The 13,026-nt window shown below is 49.8% G+C and overlaps 1 long non-coding RNA gene across 1 annotated transcript; it reads right to left on the bottom strand.

Annotated features, from left to right (window-relative positions):
- Window positions 1-778: 778 nt before the first annotated feature.
- On the bottom strand, window positions 779-7,932 carry LOC116659293. The gene is made up of 3 exons (XR_004314612.1): window positions 7,696-7,932; window positions 2,420-2,482; window positions 779-2,089 (listed from the first exon to the last, which is right to left on the bottom strand). It is a non-coding gene; the product is annotated as an uncharacterized LOC116659293 (long non-coding RNA).
- Between the last annotated feature and the right edge of the window lie 5,094 nt (window positions 7,933-13,026).

Here is a 13,026-nt window from a genome sequence, read left to right as displayed (position 1 = left end):
CTTTTGGGGGTTCTCTGAGGCCCCTATTTTGAGCGTTGGCATCTTGGTTTCTACTGGTGTTGACCTCCCGTAACCTTACGCCTCTGGGTTCCCTGCTGCCTCCAGGCCAGAGAGGCCGCCGTGACTGGCGGCCTGGCTGAGAGTGAGAGCCGGCTGCTGGAGGTCCGGCAGGTGAAGGGACCTTGGTGGCTGGTCACTGCCGGGCCTCATCTCTCATCCTGAGTCTCTGAGGAATCTGTACGGGGGAGGCCGAAAGCTGTGAGCAGATGTGGGGGTCGGACAGGAGGTGGGCAATGCTTGGGCTTGGCCTGAAGCCCACAGTGAGTGGTGCAGGGAGCGGTTCAGGGCGGGGTTTGGAAGCTCCGGGGGTGGGGATGAGGGAGCAGGAACGGGGTGGGCTATGTCATAGAATCTCTAACTTCTGAAGACACTCTACTAAGAGATGCTGCAGACACTGACGTTGGGGCCATTAAACCCGGTGCTGCTCCAGGGCCCTTCGGGGCACCTGGGGGCCTCTGGAACCTGCCCTTGTATTAGTCTTCTGGGGCTGATAAAACAATTTTTTCCCACGTGGAATTTAAAACAACAGAAATTTATTCTCTCACAGCTCTGGAGGACAAAGACCAGAAATCAAGGTGTCAACAAAGTCGGTTGCTTCCGGGGGCTCTGGGGGAACGTCTGTCCCATGTCTCTTTCCCAGTGTACTGGTGGGGCAGGCATTCTCTCACTCTCCTTGGCTTGTCGATCCATCACTCCGGTCTCTGCCTCCGTCCCTCACATGCTGCTCTTTGTATGTCTTCTCCTCATCTTACAGGGGTGCCTGTCCTTGGGATGTAGGGCCCGCCCTGAATCCTGGATGACTTCATCTTGAGGTCCTTACCCAGTTACACCCGCCAAGACCTTATTCCCAAGTAAAGTCACAGTCTGAGGTTTCCGAGTGGTCATGAATGTTGGAGAGACACTCTTCAGCCCATCACGTCCCTCAGTACCAGCCTTACACCAGCGTTTGGGAGGAGTTGAGAAGATCCCCCCACGTTTGTCCACCACCCTGCTTGTTGGGCTGTCACAAGGTCAAGGTGGTCGGAGGATATTGGAACCTGAAGCTGAGACCCTCCTTCCCCACCTCCTTGTTATCCTGCGCTTCTCAGAAAGTTGCAAAGCGAAAGGTATTGAACCCCATCCTTGTCTCTGGCAGGAATGTTCCTCCTTCATCCGAAAGAAAGGCAAATGTCCAGAGTGTTTCCTCGGAAAGTAAAACTATACCCTGAACTCTTCTTCTTAGCTGGCCTGGTACCTTTCTCAAGCCTTCCTTAATCCATCTTGCAGCAGCTCAACCATATTTCCTCCTGGTCTGTCCTTGAGGTTGGCGTACAACAACCTCTTCTTGGTCTACCGCTCTGCTAATGCTCAAGTAACATTTATCATCATCTTTCCCTGCTTCTTGGTGGGGCTTGTTTTTGCTTGGAGAGGATGCATCAGAGGCATTCAGATGAAACAACCCACCTAAATGCGCAGATTCTGAATTTTCTCTTGGAGCCATCTCAGCTGACTATTATTTTTGCAGCCTTCCCTCTGTCCCTCCCGCCTCAGGGTTGGTGACAAGCCGAGCTGTGACTATCTAGCCACTCTAGAGCACTTAGCCACCCTCACCTGCCACCACTCTGTACAATTGCACTCCAGAGAAAGAGAAAGCCTGAAAGACAAGCTCGAGGTGGCATGGCCATCAGTCACCCTGATGCTCTGAATCAGCCATCATTACTGTGATAAATTGCTTCGGAGTTCCCATCACAAATAGTGCGGCAGAAGGGAGAAGTCGTATTTAGACACGGGGCCCCACTGCATTCATCTCTTTCCAGCATTTTAAGGAGAAAAGGGGCCAGCATCGCAGCGTTAGGCTTTCTTCTATAGCACACGAGGGCGGCAAGTGGTCAAGGAGAGGGGGACACTGTTACCTGAGGACAAGCAGCTCTCCCGGCAGTCAGTCTACAGGCCCGCCAAGGTTAGAAAGATGGGGAGTCTAGTGATACACGCAGATCCTGCTCAGGCAGAGGCCAAAGCTGGGTGAAAACAGAAGAGACTGGAGCAGGGTCTGGGGAAAAGGAAAGAAAGCGTGAGGGGCCAAGTGTCCCACCATAGATCAGTGTCTAAGCTGGAATGAGGCCCCAGGCCCCCGCTGCTGTGTGTCCCTTCCAGAGCCATGAATTTCACCTACAAACAGATGAACTACCATTGTTTTGTGCTTTATACATTATCTAATTTAATCCTCACCACCCCACTGGAGGTTAAGTATAGTTGTATTTATTTTACTGATGGGGAAATGAAGCTCAGAGAGGTTAAGTAATTTGCCCAAGGTCACACAGTAAGTTGCTGGAGTCTGAATTTGAATTCAGGTTTGTCTCACCTCAAAGTAAGTACTCACAGTCGCCTTGTGGTACAGCCTCTTTTTCTCCTTGTTGAAGGGCCAGGATGAGGAACTCTGGAGCTGTGAAGTGAAAAGAGGGGAGACATACAGGAGCCACTGTGACAGGACAGCGCGTAGGTTTGCTGAAGCAGAAGAGGAGAGGCGGCTCCCAGTGACTGGTCCTGGGTACCCCTCCGGCAGGGGAGGAGCCTGGCTGAGTCACCAGAATCAGAAACTGGCAGATACTGGAAATGTAGGATTTGGCAAGGAGATATGAGGTGGTGACTGACCCGGTCAGGGTCCATCTTGTTCACGGACCTCTCTGCCCAAAATTTCCTCAAACATGACTTCTTACTTCTCTTAAATCATCTTATTTTTGCCCATTGGAAACACAGCGTTAATCATATTCCTTAAGTCATTGATCTATGCGAGGCCTGTGCTTTATTCTGTTTTATTATTTCCCACCGTCACACCTGTTAACTCCTTCACCATAGACACTCACTTCAGTGCATTAAATATATATCCTTCCAGCCTGCCTTTCATATGCTGATAGTGATATATGTGTACTCTTGAAACAAGATATATGAGATCATTTTATTTGTGTGTGTTCTTTTTTTAGTGAACTATAGTCAGTTTACACTGTTGTGTTAATTTCTGGTGTACAGCATAATGACTCAGTTATACACACACGTACATATATATATTCCTTTTCATATTCTTTTTCATCATAGGCTATTACAAGGTATTGAATACAGTGTGTGGTGTGTTCCTAATTTACATGATTGTTTTTATGCTTTAAATCTCACTGTTTCTTTGTTCACTCAGCCGTAGTTATGTAAGACCCACGCATGCCGTCCTGTGTGCTTTGTACAGCGTGGCTTCCATCCTATGCACGTACCATGTTTTCTACCCACTTGTAGGTTGCTTCCAGCTCCCAGGCACTCGCAGCAGTGCTGTCAGGAGCATCTCCCACCAGCCACTTACCAAGCTGGGGGAGCGTTTCTCCCACAGTGGGAATGGGGTCGCTAGGCCGTAGGGTGTATAGATAAATCCCCAGTCCTCTCAGCCTCTCCTTACACGTCCCCTCTGTAACCCCGACTCATCATATGTTCTGGTTTTTAATTGCTAATTATATCTTCACTTGTACATGCCTTGTCTCTCCTGCCATATCATAAGCTCTTGAGGTCAGAGACCATGTTTTACTCATTTTCATATTCTTAACGGTTCCTAATATACATCGTATACCTAGTTGGTGCTAATAAAACATTTTTTTATATAGACTGAATTAACATCTTCTTTCCCCAGGGATGTTACTTTCTCGACAGCAAGATTAACTGTGTTTCAATCATCTCAACCAAGTCAACATCTGACCCTTCGTAAACCATTTGTCTTAGATCTGATGCATAACATTGTCAGGCATGGAAAAATAGTGAGTTAAGAGTAAACTGGGTTGGGAATTAGGAGACTTGAGGGCCATGTAACTAGTTTTATGCCCTTGGACAGGGTATATTTCTCCTTGAGCCTTGGTTCCCCTACACATTGCAGGGGCGGGGCAGCAGGTTAGCGGTGTCCTTCTCCCAACCTGGAATGGGGACCATGAAGAGCTGTGTTGGTGGTGAGTGTTACCTGTCCATTTCCCATTTGAGAAAGCCACTGGAGGAGAAGGAAGGGCCAGCACACAGCTGTCCCCTTCAGCACCTCTTCTCTCCCCCATCACCTCATGTAGTTTTGCTTTCCTCATTTCTAGAGGATTCATCACTGAAGACACAGGGTCCCCCAGAAGGATGGGCTCCCTTGGGAAGATCTAGACTATCAATCAACAGAGGAAGAAAAGAGGATGGCTGAAGGAAGACACACAGTAGTAATTGGGGCAACAACTGGAATTCAAGGAAGGCTTCACTCATGGCAACAAGCCCGGAAACACAGAAGAAGCAGGGCAGACTTTAGCCCATAGTCACCTCTGAAATGTGACACCAGGACTGGTCTAGGGGATCCTACCATGGTCCTCTTGGAGATAACTGTTCCAGAAGGAGTTAAGTTCATAAAGAGGGAAAATCAAGTGGATTCAGGCTACACTAAGAAAATGCAATGGGAAAACCATGGGTAAGTGCAGGACTGGATGGATTCCCAATCAGGATGGAAGAAAAGCAGGAGTTTTGAAAGTAAAACCTACCCTAGCAGAGAAGGTCAGCAGTGCTGGGAAACTGGGGGCGGGGGGCAGGGTGGGGAGCACACCAGTGGTGGGATGTGTGGTAAGCTACTGGGTGCAGCACTGAGAGACAGTGTGGTCTCAACCGTGATGGGCTAGTTAGGACTGTGAGTGATCAGGGCTGAAGGCAGACCTGCTCAGGGCAACAGGGACCATGGAGGAAGACCTCAGCCCCTTTAAAGCCTGGGCCTTAATAAGCCTGGGCATAGCATCACTTCTGCCACATTCTGTTAGCAACACAGTCACAGACCAGCCCGGATGCAAGCAGAGTAGCAACAGATCCCACTTCTTCATGGGTGGAATGTCAAAAGACTCCTGGTCCTCTTCCCCTCTCACATGTGCTACAATAATATTCTCCCACGCAGCCCTTCCCCTTCCCACATCCTGATTACCTGTTCTTAACTTGCTGCCTCCTGCATTCCTCTCACCTGTCTTAAGCACAGACACCTCCCTCTGGTCTGTCTCTGAGCCCTCCTCCCAGCACAGTCTTTACCACCCACCTGGGTCCACTCACCTTTCCCTGCCCCCTCCACCCCAGCTTCTCTATTGGCCCCTTTCTCAGTGCCATTTGGACCCTGTTCGATTGTGAGCTTCATCCTGGGTCATCCTTCCCCACCCTCTTCCCAGTGAGATTTAACTTTTCTTCAGACAGAACCAGATCTCTACTAGTCATTTCCAATGCTAGCCGCTGCTCCTCTCACAAAGAGGGCTCCGCTTCCTCCTTGCTTCCTATCATGACTTCCAGACTCTGCACAAAACAATACATAATGGAAATGAAATTATTTCATTAAAGTCTCTCAATCCAAGTGGAGGCTGAGGATAGAGACACAGTCAATCAGTCAAAAACATTTATTGACTGGAATGCCCAGCCCAGTGGGGAACCAACCACTTAACAGATAATCACTTTACAGCCGGTCTGAACGATGTGGCTGTGAGCTCCTTCAGGTCAGGGACCAAGTCTCATTGATTTGTGCCTTGGAGCCCAGCTCAGTGCCCATCAAATGTAAGCACACAAGGGAATAAATGAGTTTAATGGATGAATGATTGCATGTTGAGCCTGAAAATAAAATTACTTCTAGAAAGCCAACCTTTCTTGGATGAACTGCCATTCCGATGAGTCATGTACAAGTCTCTAGAGGGCATTTGGGATCAAGAATTAAGACTCTTCCTTAAAAATCTTTGCCAACTGGCCATCTGCTTCTCCCCATCCCATCCCCATGCTCATAACTCCAGGACTTTCCAAATGACCTCAGCATCTAACTCACCATTCTCTTCCACACCATGTACACTCTGCTTTCAATCCCAGTCATTCAGTATGTGTATAATTGTCTCCTTTCTAGCCCCCTGATTCTTGACCTTGGCCCGCTTCTTGCTGTCTGTTAATAGCTCAACTTTCCAGCCTTACATCTTGAGATTACTTTTTATACCTTATACTGTAAAACTAGGTGGCCATGATCCATCAACACAATTGTTCGTGTTGAATGGACACCATCCCCATGAACCAAAGTCCCACCCAAACTTCACAGCCCAGCTTCAACACTGCCTTCTTCACAGGACTTGTGCTGATTCACCCACCAGATATGATCTCCCCTCTCCTGAAAATTTCACAGAATCTCAGTTGTCTTTCTCACATGGAATTTGTCATAGTCTGCTGTCTTAGTCCATTCAGGTTGCTGTAACAAACATTCCATAGAGTGAATAGCTCAAACAAGAAAATTTATTTCTCATGGGTTTGGAGGCTGGAAAGTCCAAAATCATGGTGTTGGGCTAGCTTTGTGTCTGGTGAGAGCCTGCTTCCTGCTTCACAGATGGAGCTTCCTAACTGTAAAGCTCATGTGGCAGAAGGGAGGCAAGGGAGCGTTCCTGGGTCTCTTTTATGTGGGCACTAATCCCATTTATGAGGGTCCCACCCTTATGACCAAATCTCTTCCCAAAGACCCCACCTCCTAACACCACCATATTGGGGGTTAGGATTTCAGCATATGAATTGGGGGGGGGACGCAAACATTCAGTCCATAACATCTGCCATCCGGTATTCTTGTATGTGTCTTTGCCTCATCTTCGCCACTTTGATTTAAGTTCTCATGGAGATGAGGCTGTGCCTCACCCATCTTCTGGTCACACCATTTATAACAGCATGTAGCACAGAAGAGTAGACATATTTTATTTTGTCTTCACAGCATCCCATCTTTTAAAAGATCTTCCTTCTATGTCTATATTGAGATGGGAAGGAAGAGGGAAGGGCACAGCCATTAAAAGAATGACACAGCAGTTAGCACCAAGATGGCGGAAGACTCAACTCCCAGTAGACCTTGAGCTTCAGTAGATGCTCATTATAATACAATAACGTGCGTGATGGCACTCCCATGGGTGCCATGACAGTTTGCCAAGTCACAAAGTGGGTGATGGCCCAGTTCCTGGGAATCCCCGCCCCCTTCCCCAAAGTAGCCTGAATAATACTCCCACTTGTTAGCATATGAAGTTAAAGCCCATAAAAACTAACAGCCCCACACTTCACAGTCTCTCTCTTGCCTTTCAAGACGGACCACACTCTGTCTATGATGTGTGTATCTACTTTTACTTTAAACACCCACCCCCATGCTTCCTGACCTTTCTGGCCTTCTGAGATGGCCTGCACTCTCTCTGTGGAGTATGTATTTCTCTGAATAAATCTACCTTCACTCAACTGTGGCTCACTCTCAAATTCTTTCCTGCATGAAGCCAAGGACCCTCACTTGGCGGGGCATGACCCAGGGACCTGACTGAGACCTGGGACATGGCCATCCTCTCAACATTCCACATTTTTCCTGTATCAGTATGATCCAAGTGGGGATGTTAATTATGGTGCCCCACAGACTCAGGCAGAAGATGCAGACTGCCCAGTGAAAAGACTCCATCCCAGTCTCAGAGGTGGCACACAACCAAGCAGAACCAAAGAGTCTGCCCTGAGGTTTGCTACATGTACACACCGAGGAAGGTCCTTCTTCCTCTGAGACCAGAAGCTGTGGGGATGACGTAAATTGGACTTTCCGTGGCCATCTCTCCATGCCACATGGAGGAAGCTGCAGGAGAGAGTGAGACCTACCTCAAAAGCAGCAGGGACAGAGGCAAGGACAGCCGGCCTGTCTGGAGCTGACGTTGCACGGGATGCTATTCCAGGCACACTATGTGGACGATCTCATTTACTCCTCACGAGAACCTATGAGGCAGACACTATTATTATATCCATTTTACAGATGAGGAAACAGGGGCGCTGAGAAGTTAAGCAGCTTGTTTTAAGTCACCAGCTAGTTAGGCAGTGGAGCCAGGATTTGAAACCCGCCTGTGAGACCCCAAAACGATGATGCTGTGCTGTGGCGCAGGAGCCAAAGTAAACATAAATAGAAGAGAGAAGGATTTACTCGTTTATGAGCAAGCTCAAGGGAGAGCTGACATCATCCTTTGAGCTCCTGGATCTAGCTGTGCCTGGAGCCAGCTGACTCACATGTTTTTCAGTTAAATAAGCCAGTGCATTCCCTTCTTGCTTAAAATAGTTTGTGTATCAGTCACTTGCAACCTCCTGGTTGCACGGAGGAGAACTGGGTCTTAGAGATAGAGCAGGACTTCGGGTTTCCATCCTGGCACTCCCCGTCACTTACCACCGACACTTGGATAAATTACTCGAAGCCTTGGGGCCCTGGAGGTAAATGTCCCAGACTCTCCGGGCTGAGGGGACTGGGGCTAGAGATGAGATTACATGCAAATGCACTCAACACTCTGCTAACACAATTTAAGTACTCAGTAATTGTTAGAGCTCCTCTCTTCCGCGTCCCCTCATGAGGAGTAGCTGTTCAATCAGCATTTGTTCAATTGAATTAAGTCTTCAAGAGGCTGCAGGGTGCTGTCTGAGCTTGAAAGGAGCTGGAGTTAGAGTCTCCAGTCAGGGGAGGCTCCCCAGCCTGAGGGGCCACCTAACGACTGTATTTGGCCATTTAAAAAAGGAGGAGAAAAAGAAGGAGAAGAAAGAAAAAGACTCTGCCCTTCTTTGGTCTCCATCTCACTGAAAACCTTATCCTCTCTGCTTCCAGATCCCTCCAACTGAGAATGGCTGTTGAAAGTAACTTCAGGGGTGCTTTGGCCCCTCCTTGTCCCCTTTCATAAACAGAATAGGGGGTCCCTGCAGGGGGAGGAGCTGGTGAGATAAGGCTGGCTGCAATGCTTGCCCTTGAACGGGTCTCAGTCACGAATGATCTGGAGGGAAGTGAGGGAACGCAGGGACAAAGGAAGAGCAGACGAGAAACAGTACTTCAGCGGTGAAACGGAGTCCCAGCTCTTCCTCAGGGACACACGTGGCCATTGGACACAGATCTTTGAGCTGTTCTGCAGGGACTAAGGCCCCCACCCAGGTGGAGGATGGAATGATGGCGTTGACCTTTTCTGACTTCGGTCAGCTAGAGCTTGGACGCTGTCAACCTTTGCCCCACGTCTAAGCTGAATTCTCCTCTGCTCCAGCCCCTTCACGCATCTGCACACACTGCCCAAGCCCCTTCATGAATATGCATGTACCCTCAGCTTCAAACTTCCCCCATTTTGCTGTTGGGGAGACACTGCTTTGGGAAGGATCTCCGGGATTCTCTTTACTTGCTGCAAGCAATAGAGCCTCCCTTTTCTCGCTCTTCGACTTGGTTGTGTCTCTTGGCTTGACACCCACCAAGAGGCGAACCCAGTTTTCAGGTAACACTTTCCCTCCTCCTTACAGTTTCCCTCCATATGCAGGTCCTACTGATTAGACTTCTAGAACTTTCTCAGACCTGCTGTCTCCTCTTTACCTCTGCAGACAGTGCCCTTGCTCAGATGCCATCTTTCTGGATGTTTGTCCCCACTGAGACAGGAGGGAAAGTGGGCAGGGCACAGCCGTTACAGGAATGACACACCAATCAGCACCAAGACGGCAGAAAAGCCAACTCCCAGTAGACCTGGAGGCCCACAACGGCCGGAGATTCGGCCTCCTGTGGCCTTCGTCACACACGTTGTAATGTACTAACACGGTAAATGACACATACACAGGCGCCATGACAGCCCCAAAGCTGAGCAAGAAAGGTCACAGAGAAGGCGGCGGCCCAGTTCCTGGGAATACCCACCCTTTCCCTAAGGAAGCTGGAATAACCCCCTCACTCGTTAGCATATGAAAACTACCACCACCACACCTCAAGGTTTTTCTCTCTCTCTCTTGCCTTCGAGACTCCACACTGTGTGGAGGGTGTATCTGCCTTGACTTTAACCACTGCCCACGCCCCCCCCAGCCTCTCTTGCTCCCTCACCTTCCGAGATGGCCTGCACTCTGCCTGTGGAGTGTACAGCTCCCTAAATAAATCTACTTTTACTCAACTGTGGCTCGCTCTTGCTTTCTTTCCTGCACGAAACCAAGGACCCTCACTTGGCGGGTCCTGGGGCACAGCCATCCTCTCGCCTCCCCCGTTTTTTCCTGTATCACTACCTCCTCACTGGCGTCCCTCCCTCCAGCCTGCCAGCCCCACAGTGCAGCCAGGAACAGGTACCTGTGTTCAAGGTGACCACACCACTCTTCACCCCCGCCGCCGCCTTCGCAGGAACGTGAGGCCATCCTTAGCCTGGTCCCTGCCCAGATCCCCAGGCCCCTCCCCCTCCGTGTTACTCCACGCCTCCATGCCATCCTCAGGCTGTTCCCTCTGCCAGAAGACCCCCTCCTGCAGCCCCCTCCCCTAGTCCTTACTCATCCTTTAAGACTCTGCTCAGTTTTGGGGGGTTTTTTCCTCCTGGAAACTTCCGTGAACTCCCAGCCCACACCCCGAGCCAAGTGCTCCCCCTCGGTGTCCCCAAAGCACCCGTACGTAATTCTGTCTTCTCACATACTGTTTTAAACTGTGATCTCTTTCCGCGTCTGTCTTGGGAATCGTGTGGCCAAGAGAGCGGTCTCACTAAGTTTGTAGCCCTGGCGCCCAGCAGACCCCCGCATGCAGACACTGCACAAAGGGACCAGAAAGGGCGAAAGGGGAGCTGGTACGTGTCTTGCAGACTGAAGCCCTGATTTGCAGTTTCCCCCTGTTTGGGTTCCTTGATCGCTAGGCTGGGGACAGCGCTTCCTTTAATGGCAAATACAACACGTAGGGGTTTTGCTGGGGGAGGGGAGAGGGGCCAGTTTCCTCACCTTCTAAATTGCGGGGGTGGGGGGCCTCCGCACTGGCGGTGGGAAAGGGAAAACTCGTTTTCTCTGGGAACCCCTGCCGTTGTGGGATTGTTTGTGTAACTGTGTGATTCTCCATGCAGCTTTGCACGCGTGATCCGTGAATAGTTACCCTTTGGCTACCTTAAAATAATCCCAATCTCAGTTTTAAAAAGGATAAAGTGATTTCATTACATCTAAATATCGGCAAAGAGTTTGTACTGATGCATAACTTCAGCAAATACATGCAAATCGTTTGCAGGCTGGTGGGACCTGGTAAGGCCGGCATTGCAGTTACATCTCAGGCCCCCAGTGCCTGGAATAACCACAAAGCCTCTCAGAGTCTTAGGGTTTTCCTCGACCTGGTGGGCTGGTGATTCCTGACGGCTGCCCCACAGGGCCCTGGGGAGAGTCAGACGGAAAGATGGGCGGTGAGAGGATGTGCACGTGGAGGAGCAAGCCTGTTGGGGGAGGACCTGGGGGGGTGTTGGGCAGGCTGCCAGCTGCTCTGCTGGGATTTCTGGGGTTTCATTCTTCTATAATTCTCATCCCTCCCTCCCAGATCTGTTTCCCATTAAATAGAAATGCATTCTCCTCTCTGTCCTTCTCCCAATGCTCAGAACTGGGCTGCATCTGGTGTTGCTTAAGGCATCCACTAATTCAAACCAAAGAAGGCGGGAGGCAGACTAGCCGTGTGGCCACCCCCACCCCGCTACCCACTCCCCCCCAGCTTGCCCTTGCTCCTGCCTTTCTCCCTGGATGGAAAATCTGGCCTCAGCCTGTCCTTGTGACTGGAAAAAGCAGGGTCAGCTCATCAAAGCAGAACAGGGGTTGCCAGTTAGCTTTCTTCTTTCAGAGGGTTATGAAGAAGGCATGGCTGGGGAAGGGGGTGTCACCCAGCCCTGGCTGGTCCCAGCCAGAAAGGGGGGTGTGCTTCAGCAGGTGAGAAGGCCTGCCAGGGGCAGGGAGCACTTCATTAGGGGTGCTGAGGTATTGGAGCGGGGTGGGCTATAGAAGGGAAATGTGTGCGGTGACATGACTGCTGTCCAGGTTGGGCCAGGCCAGGCTGGAAGGCCAAGGGGCAGTGACTCGTTCTATGTCAGGCCAGTTGTCTCTTGAAAGATGCTGGGGCCAAGCCCAATGCTCCTTCTTTCCGTCTTGTCTTTCCTGCTTCCCTGGAAAGAGGGTGGAAGAGTGTGATGCTATGAGGAGGAGGGCAGGGACCGTCTCCTGAGGCAGCTGTGACATTACCTTAGGAACATCTGGATTGCCATTTTGTGGGGTTTTTGTTTGTTTGTTTTTTTTTTGTTTTGGGGGGTAATTAGGTTTATTTATGGACTGCCATTTTGGATTCCTGGATTCTCCAGCAGTCTGGAGGGGCGGGGCTACGACCTGGAAGGGGACACATAGGGTGGGAATAGAAAGGAGAATTATCGCAGTGATTGTTTTGAAATGTATAGAAATCTGGAATCTGTAAGTTGTGCACCTGCAACTAACACAGTGTTGCAGGTAAATTATACTTCAAAAACAAACAAACAAACTGAGAAAAAGAGATCAGATTTGTGGTTATCAGAGGCGGAGGGTCAAGGGGAAGGGAACTGGACGAAGGCAGCCGAAAGGTGCAAACTCCCAGTTACAAGGTAAGTGCACGCTAGGGGTGTAATGTACAGCACGGCAGGTACGATGGACACTGCTGGATGTTACATGTGACAGTTGTTAAAGAGTTCTCATTGCAAGGAAAAAGTACTTTTTCTACTTCTTTAGTCTTGTAGCCATCTGCGATGACAGATGTTCACTAAATTTATTGGCTTTGGGATGAAGTTTTAGTGAATGGAATGTGAGTGGAAGGGATGGGTGCCCCTTCTGGCTCATACACTAAGGGAAAGGCATACACTCCACTTCCCCTTTCTCCCTTCTCTCTGACTACGATGTGGATGTGATGGCAGGCACTGGAGCAGTCATCTTAGACCTTGAGATGGAAGCCACATGTTGAGGATGGCAGAGTGACAAAATGGGATGGGTCTGGGTCTCCCGCACTGTGAAACTGCCAGATTTAGTCCTGGACTCCTCATAGGAGGGCTCCCTCTTGGGGAAGCCACTGTGATCATGACATTTGTTACAGCCGCTGAACTGGTATCTTACCTTTATAAATAACACAGTCAGCGGTTACTAAGATCTTACTATGTGACCATCACCGCTCTGAGTATTTTACATGCAGCATTTAATTTGATCTCT

The sequence above is a fragment of the Camelus ferus genome, chromosome 23, assembly GCF_009834535.1.
Source record: "Camelus ferus isolate YT-003-E chromosome 23, BCGSAC_Cfer_1.0, whole genome shotgun sequence".
Lineage (NCBI taxonomy): Eukaryota > Metazoa > Chordata > Mammalia > Artiodactyla > Camelidae > Camelus > Camelus ferus.
Note: the sequence above shows the minus strand (reverse complement) of the source record. Positions and strands in the feature narration are given on the sequence as shown.